The sequence below is a fragment of the Elephas maximus genome, chromosome 1, assembly GCF_024166365.1.
Source record: "Elephas maximus indicus isolate mEleMax1 chromosome 1, mEleMax1 primary haplotype, whole genome shotgun sequence".
NCBI lineage: Eukaryota > Metazoa > Chordata > Mammalia > Proboscidea > Elephantidae > Elephas > Elephas maximus.
Window position 1 is genome coordinate 110,723,093 of NC_064819.1, and position 9,057 is coordinate 110,732,149.

At 38.0% G+C, this 9,057-nt stretch overlaps 1 pseudogene; it reads left to right on the forward strand.

The window, feature by feature from the left end:
• The first annotated feature begins 3,786 nt into the window (after positions 1-3,786).
• LOC126057805 (uncharacterized) lies at positions 3,787-3,883 on the forward strand (annotated as a pseudogene).
• Positions 3,884-9,057: the final 5,174 nt, after the last annotated feature.

The following is a 9,057-nucleotide window of genomic DNA, read 5'->3' on the forward strand; positions in this document are numbered from 1 at the left end:
GATATTTACTGGCCTCAGGGAAGAGTGGCTGGAATTTGCATGATGTAGTGGGACCTCCAATAAAAGCTCTGGATGCTGAAGATCCATGCACGTGAGATGGTAGCACACCCTTTGGGACATGGAAGCTCTGTGCTGGAAACCCTCCCAGACCTTGCCCTTTGCGTCTCTTAATTTGGGTCCTTTTTTTGTTATAATAAAGCCATAATTCTAAGTATAATGCTTTCCATGAGTTCTGAGTCATTCTAGCGAATTATCAAACACAAAGGAGTAGTAGAAGTCAGCAGGTCAGAAATGAGGGAGCTCAGGAGAGCCCCAGCTTGCAGCTGGAAATCAAGGGGGTAGAGGGAAATCAAGAAGCCCTGCTAGTGCTGTGGTTAAGTGCTCGGCTGCTAACCAAAAGGTCAAGTTTTCAAAACTGCCAGCTGCTCTACGGGAGAAAGATGTGACAGTCAGCTCCAATAAAGATTCCCAAAAAACCAAACCCACCGCTTTTAAGTTGATTCCGACTCATACGGGCCCTATATAGCAGAGTAGAACTGCCCCACTGGGTTTCCAAGACTGTAAATCTTTACGGAAGCAGACTGCCACATCTTTCTCCAGAGAACTGGCTGGTGGGTTGGAACTGCTGACTTTTTTTGGTGAGCAGCTGAGTGTTAACCATTGCAGCCTTGGAAACCCTATGGGGCAATTCTACTCTGCCCTATAGGGTCTCTATGAGTCGGAATAGACTCAATGGAGACGAGCTTGGTTTTGGTTTTGGTTAGAGGAAATCCCCTGAGTTTATAATCAGCAGGTTAGACGTGTGGGAGCCCAGGGGGACTCCCAAGCTTGTGCCTGGCATCCTGAAGGAGTAGAGGGAAGCCCAGAATTTATAGCCAGCAGGTCAGAAGTAAAGGTGTATAGACACCCAGACTCGCAGCTGGTATCTGCCTATTTGGCAGTCTGAAGGACAGTATCCTTTTAACTTGTGAGATCAGACCTGTCTCTGGGTGGCCAGGGACAGAGAAGGAAGTGCTGCATGGGGGGCAGCTGATGTCAGAGCTGAAGAAAGAAATAAAAAGGTGGATATTTGATTTACCTTCACAGATATACGCTCAGGAGTAGAACTGCTGGGCCACAGAGGATGTGAATGCTCTTCCTGAGTAAATACCACCCAACAGTTTTCCAAGGTGGTTGTACAGATTTACATGCCCACCCTTTCTTTCTTTTAAAAATAGGTACTACGACTTTTGTGTCTGGAATCTGGTCAACTTCTTTGTTTTCTTTTCCTTTTCTTGAATTAATATCCTCTTTGTGCTCTGCCCTGCTTTACTTACAAATATAATAAATTATATGTTTATTTCATAGCTTTATAGGGAAAAAAATTAACCACTTAGTTAGTAAGAAAAATAAATAACAGTACTTTAGTACCAAGAAAAAATGCTTTGCTGTTGTTAGTTGCCATTGAGTCAGCTCTGACTTATGGGAACATTATGTATAACAGAAAAAAAATTGCCCAGTCCATCTTGGTGATCATCATTATGTTTGAGTCCATTGGTGTGGTTATTGTGTCAATTCATCTCATTGAAGGTTTCCTCCATTTTTGCTGACTAGAGCTCTTCTTTAGCAAACATGATGTCCTTTTCTAGCAACTGGTCTTTTCTGATAATGTGTCCAGAGAAAGTAAGTCAAAGTCTCACCATCCTTGCTTATAAGGAGTACACTGGTTGTATTTCTTCTAAGACTGATTTGTTTGTTCTTTTGGCAGTTTACCGTATATCCAGTATTCTTCACCAATGCCACAATTCAAATGCATCGATTCTTCTTTTTTTCATTGCCTAGCTTTCAGTCTTGGTTAACTAGTGCTGCTATTAACAGAAATACTACCAATGGATGGCTTGAACAAAGAGAAATTTATTTTCTCACAGTCTAGTAAGCTAGAAGTCCAAATTCAGGGTGCCAGGTCCAGGGGAAGGCTTTCTCTCTCTGTCGGTTCTGGGGGAAGGTCCTTGTCCTCAATCTTCCCCCAATCGAGGAGCTTCTCAGGCGCAGGGACCCTGTGTCTCTGCTCCTGATGCTGCTTTCTCGGTGGTATGAGGTCCCCAGCACTCTGCTTGCTTCCCTTTCCTTTTATCCTTGTAAGATGAAAGGTGGTGCAGACCACACCCCAGGGAAGCTCCCTTTACATTGGATCAGGGATGGGACCTAAGCAAGAGTGATACATCCCATTCTAATCTTCTTTAACTGCAGGCAGAGATTATGATTTATAACATGTAGGAAAATGACAAAATGGAGGACAACCACACAATGCTGGGAATCATGGCCTCACCAAGTTGGCACATATTTTTGGGGAACACAATTCAGTCTATTACACTTTCTGTGCTAGGTTAAAATGGCAAATTTTGTGCTATACATTTTTTGTCACAATAATTTTTTTTAAAAAAAATCTAAGCACTTGACATGCCTTAACTAGTAGTTCTATATCCCCAAGTAGTGTTATATCACAATTTTTTATGGTGGGGGAACTGAGACATAGCATTATTAAGTAACTTTCCCCTAGTCACCTGGCTAGGAAATAGTAGAGTTGGGAATTGAACCCAGACAGACTGAGCCCATGCTCTTAATTACTCTTATCAACTGAATCTTTCTCCAACTTAACGCACTCTGGGTAAGTTGCACTGGGGAAACAAAGACACGGCCCTGGTTTTAACAGAAATTAAAATCCATTCCAGGGTAATAGTCACATGAAAGAAAAACTAAGGCTGCCGCATGAATTGAGCAGGTGGAGAGGCTACACCATGGATGGGGTGGGTACGTGGAAAGGTTTCATGGAACAGAAGACAGTTCTAGAATGGTCAGGTACTGGATAGGCAGATGAGAGGGCAAAGTACCCTGACTAACTTTTACATTAGGCTGTTTCCCCACAGACTCCAAGAGCAAATGTTTCCTTCTCATTGAAGGAAGCTGCTACCAAGCCCGACTGCAACCTTTATGGCCCACCTATAGTTGAATCAAGGTGAAGTTTAATTGCTTTCGTCCTCCTTGGTTTCAGGCTTACATCACCAAACATCCGAGAGAAGCAGTCACCTTCATAGCTGTACATTCCTAGCAAATGACTGCACACCCCGGGGAAGGACCAAAGTTGCAGAGGGAGATTGGTACCCTCATTGCATGCTGCACAGACTCACCACTTCCCTGCTCCGGGCCCAGAACATCTAATGGGAAGTGTGGGCAATATTTTCAAATGGAATGTGGCAGAGGTAAACAAAATCATGTGCATAAAATTACTTTGATTTTTTTATTAGAATGAAAGATGCTTTACAAATGTGATCATTTTCGTGGCTGGATCTAAACAATGTATGATATGAACTCTACAATCCTTAACTCCAAACCTGGAAAGTTTAGCTTTCATTTGCTCTTTCCCAAATACCTACCATTTATTGGAAAATGAAACAGTTCCCTTTCCATTTCCAGATAACACCTCCCATTTAGACAACCCTGAAGCTGTTGGTTTGGATACTGTAAACCCTCATGTTTCAAAAAATAAAAAAAAATTAAAAATTCTGCTTTGATCATAAAATATCTCTATGAATATCTCTAGTTTTTAATTCTACATTCTGCTTTGGTTCAAGAAAAAATACTTAATTTTCTACCCTTTAATGTCAAAATATAATTGATTAGAGTCAAATCCAGCTCTGTCCAGAGAAAACACTTCCTTGATAATGAGCTCTATTTCTAATTTTAGCTCAGAGTTGCACAAACTTGGTGCAAGTTCTGGATAAATCTTTAAGAGAAAAGCACTTCAAGGTGCTCCCTTAAGTAGCATATAAAATAAAATTGGAAAAACACAGAAAATATTAGCAAGATCCCTATGCAAATATGACATGCAAATTCATATATTTTTGTATTTCACTAAAAGCAAAAGTTATATTTTCTGATTGTGTTCTCAGTATATCTAGATATAATACAAATGAAAAGTGCAACTTAAAGAGTGGAGGACAAAGGAACTTGTATCATTGCAAGATTTCTATATTTCACTTGAAGTCACAAACTACTAACTCTAAGTGTGACCAAAAGTTAGGTATGTAGATATAGGGTCACTATGAGTTGGAATCGACTTGACAGCAATGGGTTTGGTTTTTTCAGTTTTATTGTAATCCCTATAGCAGTAACTATAAAAGTTGTGCAAAGAGGTATAGTCAAAAAAAAAAAAAATAGATAAATTAACATGGAATGGTAAAAACATTGAAATAATCTAAAAGAAGCCAGGAAAGGAAAAACTGAAGGAAAAAAAGGATAGCAAACAAACAGAAAATCTGTAATAAAATAATACACCTAAATCCAACCGTATCAACACTTACTAAATATAAATTTTCTAAGCACCTAATTAAAAAAATGGAGGTTGTTGGATTGGGTTAAAGAACATGACCCAGCTATACGTTGTTATAGAATTTCACTTCAAACATAATGATATAGATAAATTGAAAGGACGAAAAAAGCTATATCAGATAAACACTAATTGAAAGAAAGTTAGTGGCTATTTTAATATCAGACAAAATGGACTTCAAAATGAAGAAAATTATCAGAAATAAAGAGGGATGTTACACAATGATAAAAGAATCCGCTCACTAAGAAGATATAATAGTCCTGAATGTGTGCATATCAAATAACAGAGCTTCAAAATACACAAAGCAAAAACAAATGGAACTGAAAGGAGAAAGAAATAAATTCACAATTATAGCTGGAGACTGCAAACATTCTTCTCTCAGTAAGCAGTTACATGAATAGACAGAAAAAAAACTCAGCAAGAATATAGAAGGTTGAATCAGAATGGTCTTGACCCCAATTAATAACAACAAACAACATGATCAACCAACTGAACCTAATTAACGTTTCTAGAACACCCTACTGCAACAGGAGAATATACATCTTTTTCAAGAGCACATGAAACATCCATGAAAATAGGCTATATTCTGGGTCACAAAACAAACTTCATTAAATTTAAAATAATTTAAATCATACAAAGTTTCTTCTCTGGTCATAGTGAAATTAAACTAGATCAACAACAGAAAGATATCTGCAAAACCCCCAAATATTTAGAAATTAAACAACAAACTTTAGATAATTCATAGTCTATAAAGAAGTCTCAAGAGTAATTAGAAAATATTTTTAACTGAATGAAAACAAAAATATGACATGTCACAATTTATGGAACACAACTAAAACAGTGCTTAGAGAGAAATTTATAGCATGAAATGCTTATATTAGAAAAGAAGAAGGGTCTCAAATCAATAATTTAAGCTTTCACTGCATATAACTAGAAAAAAAGTCACCAACTAAACCCAAAATTAGCAGAAGGAGTGAAATAATATTATAAGAGAAATTAATGAAATTCAAAAAGATAAGACAATGGAAAAAATCAATAAAACCAGAAGGTGTTTTCCTTAAAGCATCAATAAAATTGAAAAACTTCTAGCTAGACCTACCAAGAAAAAAAGGGAAAAGATTCAAGTCACCAGTATTGGGTATGATAGATGAGATATCAGTAAAAACACCACCAGTATTAAAAAGGATAATAAGGAAATACTATGAACAACTATCTGTGCATAAATAAATAGCTTAGAAGAAATGGACCAGATCTTGAAAGACACAAGCTAACAAAACTCACCCAAGAAGAAGCAAATAACCTGAATACTTCTATATCTACTAAAGATATTAAATTCATAGTTGAAAGCCCTCGAAAATAATTAAAAAAAAAAAAGACTATACCCAGATGTCTTCACTAAACATTTAAGAGATAACACACAATCTTTTTCAGAAATTAGAAGAGCAAACGGTTCCCAACACAGTTTTTGAGGGCTATTTACCTTGATTAAAAAATAATAGTAAAGACAGAACACATTAAAGAAACTACAGACCAATATCCCTGATAAACCTATATGGAAAAATCCTCAACAAAATACTAGTAAACTGAGTCTAGCAATATATAAAAAGTACGATACATGACAACCAAGTGAAGTTTACCTTGGGAATGCAAAGCTGTTTCAATATTGAGAAATCAATCAATGTAAATCACCATATTAACAGATTAAACAAGAAAAATTGCATCTTTTATTTTTTTTTTACTATTAAAAAAAATTCTCAGAAAAATAGAAGTAGAAACTTCCTCTGATAAAAGGCATCTACCAAAAAAGCTAAACAGGCAAAGACTGATTGCTTTTTCCCTAAGATCAGGAATAAAGCAAGGATATTCTCATCACTTCCATTTAGTATTGAACCAGAAGTCCTAGCCAGTGAAACCAAACCAAAAAACCAAGCCCACTGCCGTCGAGTCGATTCCCACTCATAGCGACCCCATAGGACAGAGTAGAACTGCCCCACAGAGTTTCCCAGGAGCACCTGGTGGAGTTGAACTGCTGACCTCTTTTTTAGGAGCCGTAGCACTTAACCACTACACCAGTGTTTCCGCCAGTGAAACAAGGCAAGAAAAAGAAATAAAATGCATTCAGATTGGAAAGGAAGAGTTGTCTTTACTATCAGATGACAATTGTCTAAGTAGAAATTTCCAAGGAATCTACAAAAAAAAAGCTCCCAGAACTGATAAGTGCATCATAGAAAAGTCTCAGCTTAGGAGTTCAACATATAAAAATCATTTACATTTCTATATAACACCAATGAAAAACTGGAAACTGAATTTTTTTTCCCCAATGGGTTATAATTGATTACTATCATTACTTGTCCTTCTGGAGAAGGACATCATGCTTGGCAAAATACAGAGTCAGTGGAAAAGAGGAAGACCCTCAACAAGGTGGTTTGACACAGTGGCTGCAACAATGACCTCAAGTTTAACAATGATTGTGAGGATGGCACAGGACTGAGCAGTGTTTCCTTCTGTTGTGCATAGGGTCGCTATGAGTCAGAACGACTCGACGGCACCTAACAACAACATCATTATTTATTTTGATGCTCAGGTTATTTTTAATTTGGCCAGTGATAGCCGTTTCAAACTGGCATCTCTCTTTCACATGTTCCCTTAGTTCTCTGAGCACTGCTTTATTTTCTGGTGCAACAAGCTATCCCAGAATCTTCTTGTACCTTCCCTGGCCCAGTTCAGGAATCAGCCATTTCCCTAAGAAGCCCTGTTTCCTTTTAGTGGAAAACGGTTTTTCTTCTTTTCTTTCATTTTTTTAAATTGTAGTTTAGATGAAAGTTTACAGAACAAATTAGTTTCTCATTAAACAAACTAATACACATACTATTTTGTGACACTGGTTCCCAACCCTGTGACATGTCAACACTCTCCCCTTCTCAACCTGGGGTTCGCCATTTCCATTTGTCCAGCTTTTCTGTCCCCTCCTGCCTTCTAGTCTTTGCCCCTGGGCTAGTGTGCCCATTTAGTCTTGTATACATGTTTGAGCTACGTTTATTATTGTTTGTTTTGTGGGCCTGTCTAATCTTTGGCTGAAGAGTGAACCTCAGGAGTGACTTCAATACTGAGTGAAAAGGACATCTGGGGGCCATCTCTCAGAGTTTCTCCAGTCTCTGTCAGACCAGTAAGTCCGGTCTTTTTTTGCGAATTAGAATTTTGTTCTACATTTTTTTCCAGCTCTGTTCAGGACCCTTTATTGTGACCCTGTCAGGGCAGTTGGTGTTGGTAACCAAGCACCATCTAATTGTGCTGGACTCAGTCTGGTGGAGGCTGTGGTAGTTGTGGTCCATTAGTCCTTTGTACTAATCTTTCTCTTGTGTCTTTGGTTTTCTCCATTCTACCTTCCTCCAGATGGACCTTTAGACCCCAGAATCTACTCACCACAGCAGAATGTAGACTATTTTCTCTGTAAACTCTGCTATGCCAATTGAGCTAGATGTTCCCCAACACCGTGGTGCCCAGACCTCAGCTCAGTAATTTGGTCCCTCAGGGAGTTTAGATATGTCTGTGAAGCTTCCATGACCATATCTTGGACAAGTTGTGCCGATTTCCCCAGTATTGTGTACAGTCTTACCCTACACCAAAGTTACCACTTATCTATTGTCTGGTTAGTGTTTTTCCATCCCCATCCCTCCCATCCCTCATAACCGTCAAAGATTATTTCTTTCTGTGTGTAAACCTGTTCATAAATTTTTATAATAGAGGTCTCATATAGTATTTGTCCTTTTGTGATTGACTTATTTCACTCAGAAAAATGCCCTCCAGATTCATCCATGTTGTGAGATGTTTCACAGGTTTCATCATTGTTCTTTATCGTTGCATAGTATTCCATTGTGTGTATGTATCATAATTTGTTTATCCATTCACTTGTTGATTTCCATCTTTTTGCTATTGTGAATAATGCTGCAGTGAACATGGATGTGCATATGTCTATTCATGCGATGGCTCTTATTTCTCTAGGATATATTCGTAAGAGTGGGATTGCTGGATCATATGGTATTTACATTTCTAGTTTTTAAGGAAGTGCCATATCATTTTCCAAAATGGTTGTACCATTTTACGTTCCCACCAGCAGTGCATAAGAGTTCCAATCTCCCTGCAGTCTCTCCAACATTTGTTATTTTCTGTTTTTTCGATTCGTGCCCATAAGATCGGGGTGAGATGGTACTTCATTGTGGTTTTGATTTGCATTTCTCTAATGGGACCTCTGTAGGGTTGCTATGGGTCAGAATCAACTCGACGGCACTGGGTTTTAATGGCTAGTGATCGCGAGCATTTCTTCCTGTGTCTGTTAGCTGCTTGAATGTGTTCTTTGGTGAAGTATCTTTTCATATCCTTAGCCCATTTTTTAAGTAGATTATCTGTGTTTTTGTTGTAGAGGTGTTGGATTTTCCTATAGATTTTAGAGATTAGACATTTGTCAGATTTGTATTAGCCAAATTTTTTTCCCAGGCTGTAGGTTCTTTTTTCACTCCTTTGGTGAAGTCTTTTGATTAGCATAATCTTTTAGAAGATCCCAGTTATCTAGCTTATCTTCTGGCATTTGCATATTGTTAATTATGGCTTGTATCCTTTTTATGCTGTGTATCAGGGCTTCTAGCATTGACCCTAGTTTTTTTCTATGCTCTTATAGTTTTTAGTTTCATATT